The sequence below is a fragment of the Sturnira hondurensis genome, unplaced genomic scaffold, assembly GCF_014824575.4.
Source record: "Sturnira hondurensis isolate 20B ecotype Veracruz unplaced genomic scaffold, ASM1482457v3 Scaffold0000780, whole genome shotgun sequence".
NCBI classification, from domain to species: domain Eukaryota; kingdom Metazoa; phylum Chordata; class Mammalia; order Chiroptera; family Phyllostomidae; genus Sturnira; species Sturnira hondurensis.
In genome coordinates, this window is record NW_028073411.1 from 13,268,430 (window position 1) to 13,292,792 (window position 24,363).

Here is a 24,363-nt window from a genome sequence, read left to right on the forward strand (position 1 = left end):
AAGAAGAGGATGGCCTTGGTCAAGTTGTTTAAGCACTTAAGACCTCAATTTCTTTTTGTTCACATCGCCAGCATTTTTGTTTGCCCACCAGCTGGTTGAGATTCAAAGGGCGACACTCAAAGAGTGGGGTTGGGTGCTGGAACCCTCTTTCCCTAGGCGGTGAACTTGGAGCAAGAGGGTACTCCTTAGGAGTCCCCAAATCAAAAATGAACAAACAAGAATTATGTGCCTTTAACCTATGAAATAGTTTTATGATACTTCATAAAAATCAATTTTAAAAAGGAAAAATATAAAGACAATAATACAATAATACCATATACCACATTCTTTACTAGTTCTAATACTTTTAACATCTATCTATCTATCTATCTATCTATCTATCTATCTATCTATGTTTGTACTAAAAGGATAAAACCACTTTACACAAATACGGGAAATTAAAAAACATTTATTGCTGACACTATTACAGATGACCCCCTTTTCCCCTCTTTTCCCTCTGCTAAGCCCCCCACTGCAAATTTTTAGTAAAAAATTTGATATGAATATGTTTCCAAGTGCATAAATAAACGGCTGCATAATGTTAGATGGATGGGTGTAGCTCTGTTTACTGAACTAATCTCATATTGATACGTATTTAGTTGCAGGAACTATTGTACATTCTCTCACTCATGTGATGAGCATCATAGGAATAAAACCTGGAAATGATGTTGCTGAATCGAAGAGAGTTCTCCTTTCAACTGTTACATTATACAAACTGCGCTCTAAAAGAGTTGTCTGAATTTACTCTTTCAGAATGTGAATCCCCATTTTTCTAATCAACTGAATTTCTCTACTTTTTAAAAACATTTGCCAGCATAATATCTGGAAAATTTCGCATTTGAAAAATGATTCATTTATTATAATGTGAGTGAACATCTTAAGGCTTATAAAAATGTTTGCCCAGTTTTATATTTATAGAAAAATTACAAAGATAATAGAGAATTCCCATAGACACATTTTCCCTATTATGAATATGTGACATTAATATGATGTATTTGTTAAAATTAATGAGCCACTATTGATACATTACCATTGACTGAAGTCTGTGCTTCAATCCACTTGTAGACATGGTGGCCCAGCTATTTTCTTCAACAAGACATAAGCCTTAAAACATGTGAGTTAGTAAACCTATTCTCTTAAAAAATGGGAGCCTTGGGTGTGGTAACTTCCTGAGACCCCGCAGGTTTGTCCTGTGGCTGGTCAAGTACAAATGTGCTCTAAGGCTGAGAGAGGAGAGTCACAGAGAAGGGGGGATACTTGGCAAGCGTGGGGGATGATTGCCAAGGAGGCAGGGCGTGATGGGGCCAAGATCTCAGGTGACAGGGGTAGCTGGAGCGCCCAGCTGGGTGAGCGTGCAGGTGGTGTGGGAGCCACTCTGGGGCGGCCCCAGCAACCCCACATCCTGATACTTGCACCCTAGTGTTGCCTCATTTCCGTTACATCAACGTTGATCTGGTGGCCAGTAGCATGTGAAGAAATGATGGCATGTTGCTTCAATGATTATTTTATAAAAGGCTCCTTTCCCAGGTGTGCTCCCTTTCTCTCTCTGTGACCACTGATTTTAGAGAAAGCCAGCTGCCAGGTCTTGAGAACACTCAAGAAACCTGTGGAGAGGCTTATGGGCTGAAAAAGAGTTGCCTCTGGCCTGAAAAAGAACTGAGACTTCCCAGTGATTACGGGAGAGAGCTTGGAAGTAGATTTCTCCCCGCTCCACCCTGCCACCCAAGACTTCACCGGACTGCAGTCCCAGTTGGCAGCACGACTCTTACATTGCGACTCATTCTGCACCAGCACCACCCAGGGAAGACACTCAGGAGTGCCTGGCCTGTTGAAACTATGCATGTCCTTTTAAACTACCAAGTTGTGGGGTAATTTGTTGCACGACAATAGTTAACTACTACAGGTGGATATGGACAAAAATAAATATAGAGGAAAAAAAGGAAGCATTACTTTTCTTCTGGAAAAAAAAGTTTGAAAAAACCTCCAGAAATGTTGCTTAAATCAAAACACTTTAGCTTTTCCACCCTGTATATGTCAATGGTAGTATAATTGGCTAAGATATACATCTTTAATGTGTATATCTTTACAGACCTGCTTGTAGTTATTTGTCTTGTATAATAAATCCTCCAGCAGAATAAAGCACCTTGAAATCACAGATAAAAAAATTCATATTGATTAGCGAATACATTTGGCCCCAAATTTACTGCAAGTAAGAGGTTTTGGTAGAAGTGTTTCAGTTCATTGATGAGTTCTGAGTTAGTGCAATGGAAAAGAACAGGGAAACAAAATCAATGAAGAAAAACCTGAGGGTCTAGGTAATGTTGGAGGCCATACATGTGAGGTATCCAGCCCCCTGCGTGGTGGGGTTTTGCCCTGCAGCCGTGGTGGAAGGAAGGAGGTACAAGAGTTGAGGATACCTGTAAACAAGGGTAGTTCAGATAACTCACCGTGGATGCCTTGCTAAGGGTTTCTCTGCAGCTGGCCATGTGCTGATCGTGCGCATGCCTGCGTCACTGTGACAGTGCATCTGGGCTCATCTGGACTCTCGTGCCACCTTGAGGTTTTCCTCTCGCTTTTTGGTCTGGTCCTTGTCATCGTAGGCTTATCACTGTTTCCTGAACTTCCATTCCAACAGCTCCCAACAACCCTGTGAGGTGTCCCAGTCATGGACTATTTTCCTGAGTTGAAGTCCAGGAAGCCTAAGTGATTAGCACAGAGTCCCACAGCTAATCCGTGGCAGAGCCAGGCCTGGAATTCTGGCTCCCTGTCCTATGCCAACGTGCTTTTTTTTCTTATTTTAGGTTTTCCTCATTACGAGTATGGCAGACCAGACTCCACAGGTACAGTGGGAGCAGGCCACTGAAGGATGATCAAATTGAGGTACATTTAGGATTTGTGCATCCTAACATCTTAAAATGTTTTTCTAACATTTGGGGTTTGGCATAGCAAAGTGTGCCAAGGTTCCTTTCCTTTCATTTTTAAACCCGCATGTATTTTCAGGGAAATTAGGCTCATATGTTTCTGATTCATTTACTGTATAACTCATCAAAATATTGTTTTATAACAGTCCTTGGCAGTCCATGAAACCTTTGAAAATATGGACTTTTCCCCTTTTGCTACCAAGGAAGCCATGTTTTAGCAAGAGCACACCAATGAACTCCAAAGGGTTTTCTGAGTTTCACATGAACACTGAAGACTTTATTGGGTTCTCTGTGATCAGCAAGAATGCAAGTCAACAAATTACCATTGAACTTCACCATGCATGGGATGTTTGTGGATCTAGACTTGTAAAGATAAATAAGTGGCCTCCAGGTTTCAGAGAGTTGTCATGAGGGGGACGGATCACGGTGACAGCCAAAATATTTGTCGAGCACTTTGAATGTGTCTGCTACTGGGTGAAGCCTTTCATAAATATCCCATGCAATCTTCTCAACCACGACATGTGTTGCCATGCTCACTTTATATATAAAAAACTGAGGTTTAGAGGGTTTACTGAGTCAAGTCACACAGTTGTTTGGCAGTGGGTCCAGGAGACAGTCTCTGACAGTTTGATTGCAGAGCCCAGACTTTTAAGCTGTTATGTCGACTTGGAAATGAAGATGCAGTGAGCCTAAACCAATGTGCAGCTTGGAGGTAGAGATGGAACCTCGTTAATAGCATATAATTTATTTCTATTTAAACTCCAATTCTGACCACAAAACTATTTCCTTCTGGCTTCTTTGCTTGCATTTTGGACATTCTTTGTCAAAGGTCATGATTATGAAATATAAAGTCTTAGCTAAACCCTCTGGGTAGCTTACATGGGGTATCAATTCAATGACCAACTGGGGCGTTTCTCCTCCTATAATGGGAGCTTCTTGGAAGAACTCTGCAGGTCCACGCTGCACATGACAGTCTCCACACTGTGCTTTCTCTAAGTCAATTCAGTGTGAGATTATCATGGTTTATGTTGATAATATAAGAAGAACACCATGTTTTACATGTTTCTTCATGCCAGGCACTGCTAAGTGCTTTCTTTAAATTACCTGATTTTATCTTCACAAAACCCTCATGAGCTATGCAGTGTCAGCTCCTCGTTCTCTGTATGAGGAAACTGAGGCATGGAACAGTTAAATACAAACCACTAAGAGACAGCAGTCTTTTATATTCAGTGACATGGGACTTTAAAAAAATGAACTAATGATAAGGGATGATCAGAAAAAATGCATCCACGGAATATTCAATTTTTATAGCATGATGAGGTATCTGGGATGGAAAAGACCCACTTTACAGAGCCAATGTTTCTCAAATGCAGAGCTGAAAATATAAAAATAACCAAAATTATATATATATATATATATATACACACACACAATGTAAAATATGTATGTGTGTGTAATTATGAAGCATAATAATTAAATGAGAAATGACTTGGAGGTATGTAGATGACAGGAACAACTTTGTAAGAATGGAGATAAAACAAGATGGAACGAGCATAGTAGGCTATAGGGGTTCCTTTGTTTCCGGTGAGTATGTGTGCGGGTGTGTGTGCACACGTGTTTGTGTGCACACGTGTTTGTGTGCGCACGTGTGTATTAGGTAGTAATGACTGTCCTGCTCCTAAGCTGCATGGGGTGTGAGATAAGAGATCCTCCACTTGAGAATGCTACAGAAAAAGTGAACTTGGAAAGAGTCAGGTAGGTCTCTAAATAAGGTGATGGTGTGAATATCTCAAAAAATGCTGGGGATCCAAAGGACAGTGTTGGTTGCAGGTGGGGACTGCCAAGCCATGACAGACAATAATGGAGGGAGAAAATATTCGTCATAGTCCTCGTAGGAAAACAAATCCTACTCAAATGGTTCCACTTTGAAGATTTAAATGAAAGGGAACCATGTTTAAGGTATAGGCTGGGTTGGAGGGACAGACAAGGGAAGTCGAGACACCCAGAGACTAGGAGTAGCAGGCAGGCAGTAGTGCCCCTAGGTCTGAGGGACAAGGGGAGGAAACAGAACTGAAGAGGCCAGGGAAAGCCAGCCCATGACAGGAGAAATACCTGTGGGAACTGGGGTCCAGAAGGAGTAGAGCCACTGCAGGGAAGAATAAATGCTCTCACTACTCTGTCTACTGATGCTCTGATTTTCTGCTTGGCCTTCCCAGTGGGGATGCCCAACAGGAAGTCAGGGGCAGACGTGCTGGAAGCTGCCATTTGTAAAAGCTACATTCTAGGCAGAAGTGGGCCAGAGAAGGGTGAATCGTGTGTTTAGGGTGGTGGTGATGGGTGCACATAGGAGAGCCCGTCAAGAAGAAAAAGGAGTTGGATTTTGTCAGAGGAGGGATGTGCAGAGACATCTGGGAGTTATAGTCTGGGCGATAATTAAGGACTGAATTAAAGTTGGGTGATAGGCAGTGTGGCTTGTAGTCTGCATTAAATGTTCTAGAGAAGGTGTGAGCATTCTTCTCCTTGCCTCAATGAAATCTGGCTCATATTTCAAAATCTACATTTTGATTTTGTCTTTGTGATAAGTTCACTGAGAGCTCATGTTTTCTCTGCTCAACAGAATTGTGCTATGGTGGAGACTTTGAAGATGGGACGTGGTCATTTTCTTTCACTTGTGTGCAAGGGCAAAAATGAATAAAGGTCGGGCCAAGCTGGTTGGAGGCAAGTGTCTGCAACTGCTCAGTGTAACCCAAGGGCTTCGTGGAGGCCAAAGGATACTCTCCTCCTTGGAAAGAACCTGAACCCCCATGGTCCAGTGAAGCATGAACTAGGTGTGATAACTTTTTGAGGGCTTCCCAACATCAAAGACTTTGCTTTGTTCTCCATCACAGTGCATTGTCCAGTCGATCCCTTTTCCCTCCTAAATTAGATCTCAATATTAAATTAATATTGCATATAAAATTTATATTTACCAGATCACCTATTTCACAAAGCCTTTCCTGTTCAGACTCCCAAATAGAAATGGGCCAAAGATTGGTTTGTTTTTATTAGGATCTCATCTTTAATCAGTTAAATAAAAAATCAAGCTAGGCAGATTATTCGAGTATCCGACATGGGAAGGATGCTCTGGAGCAGGGCTGTCAAACTCATTTTCACCGGGGGCTACCTCAGCCTCCTGGTCGCCTTCAAAGGGCCGAGTGTAATTTTAGGGTTGTATAAATATAACTACTCCTTAAGAGTTAAGTGAGAGGTCTGTGCTGCCACTGGGTAGAAACAAGGTGCCAGGCCAGATAAAACAAGGGGGAGGGCCGGATTCAGCCCGCGGGCCTTGTATTTGCCGTCTGTGCTCTGGAGAATGGACAAGATTCATGTCCTGTTCTAGGAAGCAAATCATCTACATGTGTATCTGCGAACTAACTGTTAGAGATTGTGGTCTTGGCAAGAAAAAGAAATATCAAGCTGATTAGGAGAATGGTATCATTGGAATAAGAGAATAACATTTAGCATCATTCACTGGTAGGTTTCATTTCAAAGGTATGAACTTGAACTTAGAGTTTTCTTATCTGTAAAATGAGAATAATGGTATCTATAGTTATTAGGATTGTATTTCCTCTTCCTCAGTTGTGGGCAGTGCCACCCCCTTACAAGACATTTGGAAATACACAGGGTGTTTTGGTTTGTAACAATCGCAGGGGATGCTACTGGCATTAAGTGTCCGTCAGCAATGTTAAGCAACACCCTTCAATGTGGGGACAGTCCTGCTCAGTGACAAAGTGTCCCATCCAGAAATGCCAATAGTGTTCCCATTGTGAGTCATGACATTTTCTCCCTCCTGGTTCTGCATTTTCCATCTGGCAGGTGCTTCACTGCGTGTCTTGCTCTGCCCCACCACCCTCAGTTCCACTGTGGGTGACCCACAACCTTGCTGAGGAGCACAGCCTTTTGATGGCTTGGTGGAAACAGAATGGCCTTTGGATTTGGATCCGTTGGGGTAAAATCCTCGTTTCTGCTGCTCTTCAGTCATGTGCCCTTGATAAAGTGATTTAACTACTCTGAGTTTTAAGTGACTCGTTCAGAGAACAAGCTGAGTGACATCTTCATCTGTGTTTTGAATTTTTTTGGACTACAGCAGACTGGATTAATATTTAGAATAAATCCTGCCCCACAGAGTTCTTAGGAAAATTAAAAGAGATAAGGCCTGCAAAATGTGTCACATGGAGTAGGACACATGGAAGACATTTCATCAATGGTGGCTTCTATTACCTTTCTGGGGAGTGAATGTGTTTGATATTTCGTGTAAAGCATGAGACACTGGAGGATTCATGCTCAGAATATCTTGCAGAGCCTAGCAACGGTCTGCAAACTTTTGGCAGCAAGAGGAGGCAAATAAGTTAAAATTTATAAATCTGAATAATGAAATCATTTGAGAGGCGGCTGAAGGTTAAGAGGCTGAGTGGGGGAGGAAATGTTATTCTATCTGAACGCATTCACCTAATCATGCTCACTTTAGGATAATACCAGGTTGTATTCTCCTGAATAGAGGATTTCATGCCCAATTTCCAGCACTTGCTTCCAGAAAATAGCCTCTTCTGTAACAAGCCCACTGTGCTGTCCGACCCTCGCCGCGAGCTCTCAGGGTGAAGCATTCAACCTTGATTTTGAACTTCCTGGATCGGGCAAGCTTGCCAGGCCCAAAATGCTGTTGGAATTCAACAAAGTACAGCTCTTCTGAAATAATTGACCAGCACTAAAATGTTTCATCTCCAAGTGAGACTTTTGTCGTTCTTGCAGCAGAAAATGGTTCTCTGCAAATATTTAGAAACGCTGTGGAAACTCTGAGGTTCACATCCCTGGCAGCCCCTTGGGCTTGCAGGCTGTAAAAGACATCATGCCTTTCTGAACAGAATTATTTAATTCCTAAATGTTTGTCACAAGGGAAAATATGCGGGCTGACATCGAAGAGGCAAGCTCTTCCAGTCCCCTTTAAGAAGGCCCTGCCTGACATTTGACCCCCGCAATCCTATAAACGGCAGCAGAAATCCCCTTTCCACTTAAACGGCATCTGCTGGGCACAGTTTCAATAAAGCAGCGATTCATGGAAAGGTTCCCCCTTGTTGCCAGTGTCAGAGTTTTCCTTGTTTAAGCTCACTGCTGGCAAACGGTGCCTGGCCTCGGCTGTGAACTTTGCCTGGTTGCCTCACCTCTGCTCGACAGAAATAGACTTCACGGCCAATTGTAGTCTGTATCAAAGCTCTATACTTACATAAATATGATAAAATGGAATGGAGGGAAAACGTATATTGTACCTGTTGCTGAAATTAGTCTCCATACATGCTAGTCAATGTTCTCTAAGAGTCCTTGAAAAGTTGTTTTTTGTATATATTTTCCTGAGTACACAAAAAAGAAATACACATAAATAACTATATAGCCATTTGGTTGGGAATTGGGAATCTTGAATTTAAAAGCCTCCCTTTTCTCTCTCTTTGCTTGAAAAACTTGAATGGATGACTTAGGGAAGGATAACTTCTAGGCTTTTTCACTGTGTCATTGATAAGAAATGGCAGAGACTTAGAATACCTTGAGGAATGTGGGAGGAGAAATTCATGTTTGTGAGGATGGCAATTATTTCAGTTTTGCATGGGATTCAGTTTGAGATCACTCTGGGGTATTATTGTTTCGTGACTTTGAGATGGCCCTGTGATGCTCAAACAGGAAACGGAAGTTGAGTATCACCCATGTTTCAATGAGAGTTGAGGCATTGGCATGAATGCACTCGCTAAGGTGCAGCTCATGAAGTGAGAAGAGGAGAAGGTTGAGGCTGGAACCCAGAGGAATGTCAGCACTAACTGGGTGACTAATGCAGAGAAGAACAGTGTAGGGGGGTGACTAATAATGTGTAGCCTGGTGGGTGGAAAATGGGGAAAACTTGTGTCCAGAGAGATATCCCAAAAGGGAGTAGTTATGCCTGTCAGATGCACCTGAGGAGCGGAAACCTCTTCACAGGTTCCATGACCTGGAAGGTCATCAGTGGCCACCTGGAGCAGTTTCAGTGAGGTAGTAACGGGGTTGGAGCAGGGTGAGGAACAGAGTTAGGCAGCACAGAGAAGAATTATGGCTGTAAAACTTCTATTTTCAACTATTTGAAGAGATCTTATGGCAACTACAGATTAATTCTCGTCTATTCAGCCTCCACAGCACAAACCAATGAACAATGGGAGCTCACTTTGGTTATAGTTTAGTGGGTATGTCTCACAATTAAAATGATTAAAGAAGTGAAGTGGCAGGCTTAGCAAGTAGTAAGGTCTGGTTATATATAGGACTCATTCACCAGTGGATAGAAACCACCAGTGAAAGGGAACATAGAGAGGGTTTGTTCCATTCTCTCTCTTTGATTCTATGAATCTGTTCTGAGATCTTCAATGCAGGGCTCATTGTCCTTGCAATGTGGATAGACAGCGACTCACACCCTTATTCATCCTTCCCGGGCCACGGAGGCCAGTTAGACTGGTTATTATCCTTTCCTGTAGTGTCCAATGTCAATGAGACAGAGTTCACTGGAAAGGCCTTGTGGGAAGCCACTGGGTATGGAACTCAGAGTTGAGAAAGCCCAGGGCTGTCTCAGACTTTGCAGGGACTCACCGGGGGATCCTCCCAACTTCTCTAACCTCACTTTTCTGGTGCTTTGGGAGAGGACCCTTGTCATCTCTGTAAATCTGTGTTGCTTCACTAATTGATTAAAGAAAAAATAAACACATCTGGGGTGGAGGCCTGCTTCTTACATGGGATCAGACAATCGCCAGCTTCTGGGTTTCTCAGTGGGTATCTCAGAAGGAGCTAGCTAGTGGTCATGCTTGCACAGAGAGTTTTCTGAACTGTGAAAACTGCTCTTAGTAGGCATCACAAGAGTCCAGGTCAGGTGCTTTGATGGCAAAAAGAGTCCGAACACTCCATTTCAAATGGTAAAGAAAGTAGGAGCTAATGAGACAAGAGCATGGAGAGAAGGCCGGAACATGAACTCCAGGGGCTGCAAGCACCAAAACGTTATGGGGTCCTATCCCCTTCCTTCTGTAACTCATAAAAACTCAAAGCCATATGATAAATCTAACAATAGCAAAGAGAGTCCTTGTTTTTCTAATGATAACGATAATGATAAAATTTTATCTAATGATAAAATTTTTAAATTTACAAACAAATTTAAAAATTTAAATAATGATATTTACACAATGTTTACTTATCCCTAAAGGAACCCATTATTGTATGTGTCTATGTGCACAGGGTAGAGGATTGTAAGCTTGGTAACCCCAAATGTAAGAGCATCTATGATGATAAAGGATGGTGTGATCTTTCACAATGAGTTGGTTGAGGGATAATTTAATCATACATTAAGCAATTACTAAGCAGTTATTATACACTAAGTACTAGATGGAGGGATGGGAAGTGAATGAAACAGCCAATATCACTGCCTCAAAAGACCCAGAGAAGAGAGAATCACGTTAAATGTCTTCATTTCTTAAAGTACAACAGATAAAAAAGATCTTTATTTCTTGCTTCCTTGAGTTACTGCGAGTCTCAGGTATTTTCTTAGTAGAATTCTAAAATATTAAACTTGAAATACATTGTGATATTTCTGGTGGTTATTCCAAGTTCAGCCAACTCATGAATGTACAAATAAATTAGGCAAGTGAAGAGTTTCAGAAAATAGCTTGTTTAATATAGTAAAAGCTTGACATTCATTTATATTATATACTCAATTTTTTATAAAACCCCATGTTTGCTAATGACCCTTTAGCTTATGCTATCAACCATAACATTTAGTAAAACTAAGTAAGTATGTAGGAGAGGAAATATGTATCTGTGTGTGCCTGCATATGCATACATATGTACATGTGTGCATATGCATGTGTACAGGAAGAAATTTCTTTTGAAAACAAAAAAAAATTAGCTAACCTGCAGATGTTCTTTTAATTTCTTTGCTATGGACTACATATGTCCCCCCCCAGAAAAAAAACCTCATATGTTAAAGTTCTAATGTCTGGTGTAATGGTATTGTAGCCGGGGCCTTTAGTAGGTAATTAGATCATGAGGGTGGAGCCTTCATAAATGGTATGGGTGCCCTTATAAGAAGAATCGCAGGAGAGATGGTGTCTCTGCCACGGGCAAGTACAGAAAGAAGGTAAATGTCTGTAAACCGGGAAGAGAGCTCTCATCAGAAACTGAATTTGCTGGCTTCCTGATCTCAGACCTTCCAGTCTCCACAGCTGTGAGAAATACAGGTTTGTTGTTTGTGCCCATCAGTCATTAGTGTTTGTTATAACAACTGGAACAGACTAGACAATAATTGGTACTGAGAGCGGGGTGTTGCTATAACAAATAGTAAACATGTGGAAGCAGCTTTGGAACTGAGTGATGGGTAAAGGCTGGAAAATTTTTAAGGTGCATCCTAGAAAAAGCCAGTATTTCATGAAGAAACTTTTAAAGGTGGTTCTGGGAGAGCTCAGAAAGGCGAGAGAACTATCTAAAGAGAAAGCTTCTGTTTTCCTAAGACATTTGTGTGTCTTCAGTTTATGTATTCTTCACGGAATAATAAATTATCACATACAGAATATTGGTAGAAATATGGACAGAAAAGGTCATTCTGACAAAGTCTCAGATGTAAATGGGGAACGTGCTACTGGGCAAGGGAGAAAAGGGGACATTTGTTGTAAAATGGCAAATGTTTTGGCTGAATTGTGTTTACGTTCTTGTGTTTTGTGGAAGGTAGAACTTGAAAATGGTACAATTAGGATTTAATTGCTTGGTTCCTCCTGACTGCTGTGGTGAAATTCAAAAGGAGAGACATGAATTGAAGATGGAAGTACTGACCAAAACCAGAACCAGAACCCAAAGATTTGGAAACTCCTCAGGCTGTCTGTATTACAGAAAAATGAGAAAGCGTGTTTGGAAGAGAATGCTAAGGACATGATGGGCCTATTATTTGATAAGAGCTTTTCTGCCAGTGTGAACTGGGGACCTAATCAGCCATCCTGGTGGGGCCACTGCCAGATTCGGCTGAAGGGGATGGAGACAGGAAGGAATTGAGGAAGACTCTTGCACTTGGATTTTACAAGACAGCACCACAGAGATATTTCACCATGGACCTACACTATCCTTCAAGACAAGGGAAGAATGACCCCAAAGGCATTTAGAGATTGTTAGAGATTTGCCTCCAGAATTTCAAAAGGAAGAGTCATCACCTTGATTTCAACGACCAGAAGGCGACGTGGGGCTGTGAGGTGGGACCTTCACCTGGCAGAGTCCTGGAGGCAGGATCTCCACCCCAGTCGGCCTGGAAGACAGAACATTGAGCCAGCGAGGATTATTCTCAAGCCTTAAGATGTCATGGAGTTCGCTTTGCTAGGTTTGGGACTTGCTCGAGACTCATCACTCTCTTTCGCTTCCAGCTTCCCCCTTTTGGAATAGGAAAGCCTCTCCCATGCCTGTCCTGCCATTGTGTTTTGGAAGCTTATAACTTATTTGGTTTTGCAGATTCACAGCTAGAGAGGAACTTTGCCTCAGGATGGAGAGTACCTGGAGTCTCATCCATATCAGTTTTCCATGATATTTAGAGTTTAGATGAGACTTTGAACTTTACAGTTGATACTAGTGTGAATTAAGACTTCTGGGATTGCTAAGGTGAAATGAATGTATTCTGTATACGAAAAGGACATAAACTTTGAGGTGATGGAGGAGAATACCATTACCTGAATGTTTGTGCTCCCCTAAATGTATATGTTGAAGCTGTAATTTCCCATGCATGGTGTTTGGAGGTGGGGCCTTTTGGAAGTAATCAGATCATGAGATAGAGCCCTCATAAGTGACATTCGTGCCTTTATAGGGGGATGAAGACACCAGAGCTCTCTGCAGCCTGTCATGAAAGGGTACAAGGAAAAGAATGCCATCTGCACAGCAGGAGGTGGGCTTCCCCCAGACACCGGATCTACTGGCACCTTGATCTTGGATTTCCAGCCTCCAGAACTGGGGGATGTAACTGTTACTGAAGCATCTCAGTCTATGGTGATTTGTTGTAGCAGCTAGAAATGACTAAGAAAACTGTGTAAGAACCCTATGAGCAAAGACTTGAATGTGATAAGAAGCAGGAAATATGAAGAGAACAGAAGTAGATTCAGGTTGGCTATAGTATAAAAGCAAAGTGTGACTACCTTCAACTCATACTTCGATTCTTCCCATATATTTCCTGAGACCACCTCACCCTGTTTTAAATTCAATTTCTTGGTATTCATCAGGGTACAGACAGGAAAGAATATGTGATTTCAGAAATGTTTTTAAACTACAGCCGAATACATTTTTTTAAAATGTAATCACCAAAAGCATGCACAAGGCCCATCATTTTGAAATTCCTGCCTGACTTTCAGAAGACAGGGCAAAGAATAACACAAGGCAGCTCAAGGTGATGGAACAGAAAGGGATCCAACATGGCTGCATGAACATTGATCAAATGCAACCTACTAGCCACATAGTAGGAAATACTTAAGATCTTTCTTTTTACTCCTGTGTCATGAAGGCTCAATGGCCCCAGCTAGCTGATAGCGTCACAGAGGTGCTGACAGGCTCCCGGCTGTGGTGTCGTTAACTCAGTGTGCCTCTGCAATTAGCCTATCAAAGTCTGGGGACTAGCATTTTTCCTAGGGTCACAAGGCATAAAGGACCTGGCCTGTCAGTTCTGGTCTGGCTGGGACCCAGTGTTGGCAGAAGGGATGTCACAAAGCAAACGGGGACTGTGTCTTTAAGCAATGAGAGTAAACAGGTCTCTGCTTGTGAAGCTGAGTGCGTATTAAGCTAAGCTGTCCAGCACTTGACTTGGAGCAAGGCCCCCTTTCCTGTGTACATTCATTTTATTTTATGGCCACGTAAAAGCAACTCTGTGGCGCTGGCGGCAGTGGGAAAATCAACAACGCTATAGAACGACCCACAACCAAAAGTGACCAGAAAAGAAAACAGCAGGAGAAAAATACGGAGGCAGATCCCCCAATCACCTCGGCGAGCCACGGCCGTGTCAAAAGTGAGAATAATTGATCTTGACAGAGAGGAAAGTAGTAATTGGAATGAAACTTGTTTGAATAACAGCTTAAATGTTTCTTTCCTTGCTTTCCAGATTACACGCACTGCAAAGCTGGACTGCTTTCTCCTGGCTGGTTCACAGAGGACATTCTGTGTCCAAGGGGCTTGTGAAGGGAGGAAAAACAAAACAGCTTGTGAATTTGCCTCTCTCTGCATGACCGTGGAGCCAGGGTTCCAGGCCCACATAGACAATTTATTGCTACTTCACCCCAAGGCTCATCTGCTGTCCACGTCGCTCACAGACGTGTCTGTTGTTGAGATGTCGAGAGGCTGCATGGCGTTTGGGTAAGTCTACTTAACTGGTTAACACAACTGAAATTAAAACTTTCCCCCAATCTGGTTCCTTTGCAGTAGTTTCTAATCACAGTGGGTGCAATGGACTGAATGTCCCTGTTAAACTTAGAGGTTGAAATCCACCCCCCACCCAAGGTGGCGACATTAAGAGGTGGGGCTTTGGGGAGGTGATTAGGTCCTGAGAGCAAGTTCTCATGAAACGAGATGAGTGCTTGTGTTAAAGTGACCCTACAGCAGTTGCTCACCCCTTCCACCACGTGAAATTACAGCGAGAAGACTGCCACCCATGAGGAATGGGGCCCTCGCCAAACCCTGACCCTGCTGATGCCTTGATCTTGGGCTTCACAGCCTCCTGAACTGAAAAAAAATCTGTTGCTTATAAGCCCTCCAGTCTATTGTACATTTGTGTAGCTGCCCAAATGGACCGAGACAATGAGTGAAAGTCCTAATTCCACAGAAGAACCTCGTTGGCCCTCTACGATTATCCTTGCTGTCTGCCCTTCCAGCTTCTCCACTCTCTGTCCCGGGTGTCAAACATTTGTGGGTCTTATGTGACCCTGTGACTCCTGTTTCTCTGATCAGCAATCCTTCTGTGCCACTCTCTATTCATAAACTCCAGCCATGTTGGCCTTTGACCTTCTTAAATCTTCCAGGTTGGTTCTGGTCCTTAAGTATTTGCCTTTGTTGCTCTCTTTTTTTAGGGGGTATTCTTCCTCTACTCCCACCCTTGTCTTTACATGGCCAAATTCTTCTTTATGTTTGGGTTCCACTTTCATGACCAAAGTCCTTTTCCCTGATCCCCTCCCCAAATGCAATGGGTCTTCTAGAACAATCACATTAGTCCATTGTGTTTTCTAGGCCACACAAGCTGGTTTCTGAAAGGATGGTGATCATGTATTTGTTCACTTGTTTATCGTCTGTACTTCCCCTGGTTCATAACCACGATGACATCTTTATGAGAGCAGAGACTTTCTCTGTTATACGATCTTATATTCCCAAGTATGGTAGGAGCTCCACAGATGTATAAGTAAGTGGTTTTCAGGACGTGCCCCGCTTCCTTCCTTTTGGCTAAGTCACTGTCTCCCCTTCCACTTAGTCAACTTGCTCAGTCAGCACACTGTCCTCTTCAAAGACTCCATCCACATGCTCCGTCTTTGTGGAGCCCTTTAAAATGGGCTAAGGGTTCAGCAGGTTTTTCTTCTGCGGTTACCTGATCCCCGGCAGGTCCACTCTTTACAGCAAGTACCGTGTTATATTGCAGTTGGGTGTCTATGGATATGGCCTGGCTGGAGGGTGTGTGCTTTTGAATTTAGGGGTTATGTCTATCTATAAATCTTTCTACAAATTGATATCTAATGTAATGAACATATGTAAAGGTGCTTAAAAGTGTTTGTTGAGTAGATTAATAGTCATTGGCTCAGTCGTCTAGGCTTCCAAAGGGAGGCTCTGCTGCTGTTCGAAGGCTCCATGCTTAATATTTTTTTCTCACATGATCCCATTCAGATGTACACCATCATTTACACCGTCATGTTTGGGGACCTTACACTTGGCAAACTATAATAGCTGTGTAACTCATTCCCTGTCTCCTACCTTCCTCACTCCAACCTTGAACAGGAGGAAAAGCCTTATTTTTCTATCATGAACTCTCTCCTTTAATTCTCAGGCAATGGGAGAGAAACAACTAAAATAATTGTTCAAGTTAGCAAAAACTCTTTTAGGCTTCCTCTACAACCTTTCAAATTTCTCTGCCATTCTCTTACTCTGTTTCTCTGTCTCACTTTTCTTCTCTCACTGCTTCTCTGAAACCAAGTAAATACACTCTGGACCTCCTATAAACTCTCTACTTGCTGCCAGTGAAAAGTGGTAACATCCCAAGGTTTGGATTCCACTGGGGCTGGGTGATTAGAGTTTTGGTTTTAGCCTTGTGCTTTGGCTATGAGCTCCTAGAGGGCCTTCATCGAGGTTCTTGAATGAGTTTTCAGTCACTGCCTTTGCTCTTCATAAAGTATTGCTTAACAGCTATGTTGCTATTGACCCTCCTATATGTAAAACACGACTTGTATATCCCCTCTGTGCATTCCAGAAGGGAAGCACTCCTGTGACAGTCACTTTTATTTCTAGCAGATTGCACAAGAGGCCATGAATGTGCTCATTGTTTTGACCGGGGGGTGGGGGGGAAAGTAAGTTACTTCCACCCTCTTAGGAGCATGGTAGCGGGCATCTAATAGATGCCCAGTAAGTATTGGTCAAGTGATTGATGGATTATCCAGTAACTTCTCACTCTTTCTGAGTTTGTAACTGAACTCCATCTTTCTCCAGGGAGTAGTCCATCCTGGATGACTGTGGTTTCTGCAGATACACTCCTTGGACTCTACTAGACAGTCCCGAAGGCTCATCTGTGAGTATTATGAATCTACTTGGATCTTATTTCACTGGGGATCTGTAGGACTTTCAATCTGGTTCATCTGTAATTAAAAGCATCTGGCTTCATATCTAGTAGCAGAAAATTTGGGGACAATTTTTGCGTGTATATTATAATCGATGAAAACATCATTTTAAACTTTTTCTTAAGAGTGGATTGTTATTAGCCAAGAACAGGAGGTGGCCAATACTAGCAAGTTGGATTAAGCACAGTCACTTCTGACATATCCAAGACATCCCAGCCAGCAGGAGGGCTATTAGGGGAGATGACAACCTATTTCAACACTAACTGACATCACGTTCTGGCACATCACAGTGATGTCCAGAAGACATCGTTCTTGCCTTTTAAAATATCTTGGTAAGAGCCCTGGCTGGTGTAGCTCAGTGGATTGAGCACGGGCCTGTGAAGCAAAGGGTCGCTGGTTCGATCCCTAGTCAGGGCACATGCCTGGGTTGCAGGCTAGGTCCCCAGTGGGGGACATAGGAGAGGCAACCACACATGGATGTTTCTCTCCCTCTCTTCCTCCTTCCTGTCCCCTCTCTCTAAAAACAAATAAATAAAATATTTAAAAATAAATAAATAAAACATCTTGTTAAGAAATAAAATGCACAGTAACTGAAGTGGTTTTTCTAGATGCATGCAATCTTGCTTACTCTTTAGAAGTTAGTTCAAATCATGTTTTGAGATACTCTCTGATCTAATCAAACTGCTTATAGGCCTAGCATTTTAGAAAATAAAACTGATATGTATGGTGATTCTTTAATACACCAGGTATTTTCATATTTCATTGTATCACCATGACCTCATAGCCATGTTGTGATTTCAGTGCATTATGTACATTTTACAGAAGAGTAGATAAAAGCACAGAGAGGTTAAGAGATCTCCTGATATCACATAGGTAGACAGTGACAGAGTCAGGGCTGGATTTAGAATTTTTTGCCCCAAATTTAATGCTCTTAGACTCAGAGCACATTGCCTCAGAGATCATCCTCTTGAGTCTTCCCTTTTGAAGATAAAACAAAATTAAGGCCCAACGAGGACAGATGCCTTCCTGAGGGTCTCACAGACTGCCGACATTCTGTGTGATATATGGTTAACTTGCCGGTCTCAAGGATGAGTTCTGTTCCTATTAACACAGAACATTTGCTCCCCGGCTTTAGTACCCTTCTAGAAATGCAGCATTTTAAAGACAAAAAAAAGAAGCAGCAGCTCAGGATTGTGACTCACTTGCCTTGGAATGCGAGCAGAACATTTCCCGAGCGTCTGGGACAGGCAACAATAATATGATGTGGTTTTGTTACCTGGCCCATAAAAAGTAACCGAAGTGTTTCCGTACACTGAGGTTCCAGATGTGATGCGCTCCCCACGTCCCTCTCTAGGTCTGCCATGACAAGGTACCACAAACTAGGTGGCTTGCCCAACAAGAATGTGTTTTCTCACAGTTTTGGAGGGTCCAGTCCAACATCAAGATGTGTGCGGGATGGGCTCTTTCTCAGGGCTGCGAGGCCGGGCTCTGACCCAGGCCTCTCTCCTTGGCTTGAGCACGGCCATCTTCTCTCTGTGGTTTTATGTCATTCGCCTCTTTCGGGATCTGCCCTAATTTTTCTCTTCTCTAAGTCTACCAGCTGTACTGGATGAGGGCCCACCTCAGTGACCACATGTAATGACCTCTTTAAAGACCCTCTCCCCAAGTCTGGTTATATTCTGGGGTCCTTGGTGTTAGGGCTTGAACCTGTAAATTTTCAGAGGACACAGTTTACCAGATAACACACAACCGTAAACCTAAGTGAGGATATGTTTCTGATCTTATTGTTTAGAAAGCATAAACTTGATATTTTTGGAGCCCCGTATGTACATTTGGAGATGGTTTAAATCTGTTTTTGAGGGCCCTTTTCATGAACCAAAACTTTACAAAGAGAAGTAGAAGGAAAGGACCTAGGCAGAGACTTTAGGCTTCTTTAATAGTTGCCAGGCCGAAGGAAGAACCCAGGTTCAGGACCCAAGCCCCGGTCTACTGCTGGCTCCTCCAAGTACCCACTGAATCCTGACTCCCCTCAAGCAGCCCAGCGTTTCCTTTCATATGTAAGATCACGATCCCACACCAACTCCACGTGACTGGTGTGAGGAAAACATGAGATAAGAGGTACAAAACAGTTTGTACTCATGTGAAAAGTTGCATTTTTGCAAATGAACGCCTTTTCTTAGCAGTATTCTTAAGGCACAAACCTCATGTGTCCAGAGGGGAAAGCAAAGCTGCTTTGAAAGGGGAGAGAGGAGAGAGGCCTGGGGACGGGGCTGGGACCCGTTGCATCTCTGATCTCTGGTCGGGCTTCTGCCCATTCCCTGGGGCTGTTACTGAGCATGTTTTAAAGACTCTACTCTCAGGACATAGTAAGTGTTAGTTATTAGTTTATGGTTATTATTTTTAGTGTATCATCATCGCTGTGAGGTGGAATGGCCCTTTCTTCTCAAATGTGAAGTTAAAACCTAGAATGTTGAAGTAGTTGCCCGATCTCTCAAAAGCTCGCTGTTTCTCAAGAGCTGTAGGAAATAATGTATTTAAAATTTTTAATTTAGTACGGGCTGATGCTTTTGTAAAATAAAATAAACATGATTTACTAAAAAACCAAAAATTTAAAAAATAAGACAGGCTTATAAAATACAAGCTTTATTTTTATTTGTTTCACTAGGTATAAAGGAATTCTCCTAAACTGCTGTAGGAGTTACCAGGACACTACTCTCGCTGTACGTGGGTTCAAGCGTTCGTGGCCCGAGCTTGTGTTTGGGTGGGGCTGTTGTAAACCGTGATAGGCCTGTGCTCAAAGATGTGCTTTGTGTGTCTAAGGTTAGGGTTCCTTCTACTTCACATCATTGCTCTTTTGATCTAATATCTCCAAGCCCCAAAATCTGTAAAATGAACATATTCACCTTGACCCCTGTTTACCTCCTAGGATTATTATGACATTCAGAAACATGAAGTGGAAATTTGATAGCTGGAAAGAACAAAAGGCTAACACCTTTAGTGCAGAAAAGTTTACAGCAGATAAAATCTTACTAAAGAACATTTAGACTTACATACTTCTTTGTCCTGGTGAAGTATCCCCAACAAAGTTGTTGCAAAATGCACCCCCAGGGAGAGAAATAGAAAGAGTGCCTGTACTGTGAGTTTTGGGCTGTATCCATGGTAACTTGTGCCTGGTTTGCCTGGGGCAGTCCTGGTCTATGCCTGTTGCCCCAGCTAATTATAGTGTTTCTTTTCCTCTTAAAAGTGTCTTATTTGTACAAAAAGGTATGTAGCTATCCAGTCAGATAATAGATGCTGTAAAAAACAATGTTATTGGTAAGAGAATGTTTTTTTGCCATTGTTTTGGTAATAATTAAATACCAACAATTGTTTTTCTAATGAAATAGTATCAAATTCTAAAACAAACAAATGCCTATCTATATCAGTTTTGTATAAAATTAGAGCCTAATTAAAAAAGAACTTTTAAGACAAAGCAAATTAATAAAAGGTGAGGGTGGAGAAAGGGCCAGAGCTCAAACGGCTGTGGATCTCACAGCCCCTGGGAATGATGACCTGGCTTTGGACAGAGCCGAAGCCCACACTGGGCTGTTTTTGTCCATTTCCTTCCATTTCATGGCTCTTCCATTTTCAGGTAAAGCCAACCTGTCTCAGCTGTGACAAAACAAATATATCCTGGGTCCTTTCATGCTTGGAAAAATGCAGAAAAGGAGAGTTGATATCTTCCCAGAGAGCAGTTGGTCCAGTCCAGGTGGAGTTCAGAGACTGTGAGGGACTGAGTCAGGGCCAGCCCCCTCCCTGGGTTCTGGCACACTCCTTCTCTTGTCTGGTGATGCGGTGACTTCTGTGCTCTCATTCAGCTTCTAGTCTTCTTCCTCTGAATCCATTTGCTATGAATCATTAGCAGGGATGTCCAACCTTTTGATGTCTCTGGGCCACACTGGAAGAAGCAGAGTTGTCTTGGGTCACACATTAAATACAATGCAACACCTAATCACAGAAAATTTCATAACATTTTAAATAAATTTATGATTTTTGTGGTGGGCCACATGCATAGTCATCCTGAGCCACATGCAGCCTGTGGGCCACAGGTTAGACACCCCTGCTTAGAGAGGTCTATCTGGTCACGTCCGTCACCTACTTCAAACCCATCATGACCACCAGTTTTGCTCCACACAGAACCTACGTGTTCCCATGACAGTACCTATCCAAATACCTTGACTGCTAAGTACGTCTGTCCCAAACTTGGTCAATTTCTTTATTTCCAGCCTTAAGAACTATTCCTTTTCTGATTTCCTCACCATGTGCTATCAAGATGAACGACACAAAAATCTCCCTGTAAATTACTAAGATTAATGAGGATCTCATTGTTTCAAACCAGTGGGGAGACAGAATGGCTTGCAGTTTTCCCAAAGTACATGTGATATGTACCCCTCCCCTGCATGTGCATTTCATTCAGCGTTCAGTCACCCCACAGGTAGGCACTAAATGCCTGGGAGGTGCCAGAGGTGTTCCTATGAGTTGAGAACCAGCGGTGACTAACTTACACAGGGTCCCTGCCTCTTTTTGCATGCTAGTGGGGAGGGGGTCAATAAACACACATGTATGCACTGTAATATCAGGTCAGTGGTAAGGGCTGCTGGGCAACAGAAAGAGTGAGGACATGGAGAATGCTGGAAGAGTAGCCCAGGTCCCAGTTCAGGGCCCAGAACGCCCCTGCTCCCCACCATCACTCCCTGAGTTGTTAATTCTTCAACATTCTGCTGCAGCTTCACGCCTTTCATACCCTCCACAGGACCCCTCCCCTCCAAATGGGGTTTCTTAATCCTGCAGAGGAGATCATAGACTCCACTGTGGGATCCTCTAGCCCCCAAAGCTGGTGCAATGAGGAGATCAGGAATTTGAATTCAGACCTATGCCGATTCCAGCGTTGTCATTTTATCCAGCCTTGGTGTGTTCCACATAAAACCTACATGTTTCCAATTTAGGTGTGAATACGTTTCTTGCTACATGAAGTTTCTGCAAGTCTTGAACGAGTGAAAGCGTTTTAAGAATTGAAAATTGTATCACTCATTTTAGAGTGCTCTCAGATTTAACTGGCTACCAGTACCTCACTGCAATGACCAGCTGATGGTATTTTCAAGAGCAGGAGGATCATCCCAACTGTAAAAACATCCTTTAACTAAAGGAGCCAGGCATTCATTGAAAAAAGAATTGATTGCACAGTGCTCTGTGGCAGACATTGTTCAGGTGTGGGGCACAAAAGCACTTTCTCCCCATGGAGTTCACTTACATTTTATTTTGGGGAAAAACAATCTGAAAAAAATGCAGACTGTTATGGTAGGTATTACTGAACACGGTGGCATGATAATTTCTAAACTTAATTTGCCTTTTTCTAAGCCTTCCTCTTACATTAGCAATAACATATAAGGTTTTCCACCAATTAAATCTTTTCTGAAATCACCAAGTATTAAATTATATGGCCTCAGGAGATATAAACATAAGTAGTTTAATACAAAAAAAAGCATGGCAAAAAATAACAAAGAATTATTCCCAGTGGTGGTGTCAACTTTTCTACAAGGTTAATTAATCACTGCAAATGAGTGTAACTGGAACAGGCTACAGATTGATGTTGACTGTAAAGTTACAACTTTGAAAATCCCAAGCAAATAACATAATTTATTGGTCACAATCATAGCACACTTATAAATAATAAATCTTTAAGACTACATATGAATAAAAAGGGAAATATAATAAACACCTAAACACCTAATATAGATTCAGAAAATGTTTGTTACCTGAACATATTATCCCATGTTGAATAAAGTTGGCTGAATTAAATATATCTTTTATAATATTTTGAATGTAGAGATTTTTAATTTCTTTTTCAGAAAAGTCATATGGGGTATATATCAAATTTTGTGGCCTAAACTCCAGCTTCATTTTTAAGTTATGCATAAAGATTTAATCCAAGATATTGGCCCTTTTATTCTGAAACATTAAGGGAATAAAAGTGATCATAAAAATGGAGTATAAGTGATAATATTCCCCAGTACTGACATATATTTCTTCAATAGTCCAGCCTAATCAAATATTAATAAAGCTTACCTGCCAACTTCTGTAGGCAGCTGGCTCTGACAACAAGGGATGGGTATAACACTGCTGTATCCAACACCTCTGAAAATTTTACTAAATAAATGAGATATTTCTTTTTAGACTTCATGAAAACAAGTCAATTTAGTCAATTCTGTACTTATTAGGGACCTGATTATATATTAGGCAGTGGCAAGAATAAGACACTTAAAATGAGAAAATGGATTGTGAGTTCTCAACCTGTCACACTCAACATTTGTAAAATACAGGTAATGCGGGTGGTGATTACAGTCACTTGTGCTCTTCCTACTTGACTGGGGTGCTTATTGTTCTTAAAAATATTTCTACTACTAAAAATATGGTGATGCTCCTATTATATGCTTGATCCTGTGATGGAAATGCCAAAATGAATAAAACGTGGTCACCGAGCTCAACACGTTTACAGACAGGTGAGAAAGGCAGATAAAGGGAATACGGCAGAGTTGAATAAGAGCCCTGTGGGCATTTGAAAGGAGCCCAGTGACGAGTGCTATAGATCAGACCTAGGGCTGGAGGCATCGTGGAAGTTCTTATGAAGGAAGTGACAGTGCTTCTCCCTGGGCTCCAGAGGGGCCCCTGAGCGCGAGACTACTTCACAACCCCCCTTCATTAACTGCTGGGCAACTCACACTTACCACGAGCAAAGGAGACTTCCCTTTCTGACCAATTCATTGTTGCAGTCTTCTCTGTCTCAGTAACTGAAGCGTACATGTTTCCAGTTACTCTGGCTGAAAAACAAAACCGGTGTCTTTTTTTCTGTCTCCCTTCTAATTTGCATTGATTTGAGAAGTATTTAGTGACTCTAAAATATATTCTGAATTTAATCACTTTTCCTTCTTTCCAAAGCTCCATCCCTAAACCCTGCCACCTTTCCTCCTCTCCAAACCAACTGCAGAACCCTGGAAGCCAGTTTCCCTACTACCACGCTCCAGTCATTCTTTCTTTACATAACCAACAGAATGCTCTTTTTTTTTAAAGATTTTATTTATTTATCTTTAGAGGGGAAGGAAAGGAGAGAGAAATATCAATATCAATGCACGGTTGCCTCTTATGAGTCCCCTGCTGGAAACCGGCCTGCAACCCAGGCATGTGCCCTGACTGGGAATCGAACTGTGATTGTTTGGTTCACTGGCCCGCGCTCAATCCACTGAGCTACACCAGCCAGGAGAATGCTCTTTTTAAATGGTAGGTCATATTGTCCCATTCTCTCACTTATAACTGCAGTGGTTTTTTTCTACACTAAGCAACATAAACAAGCAATCTATAATGAAAACGTACCTGTTAAGGCCCTGTACATCTCTCCCAGGAGATTTCTTTAAATACCATCAAGAGAACTGGGTTGGGTTCCCCCTCTCCAATTCCCTGCTCCCAGAGTGTATGCACACCACAGTCACTGCACTGTCCACACTGTACTACAC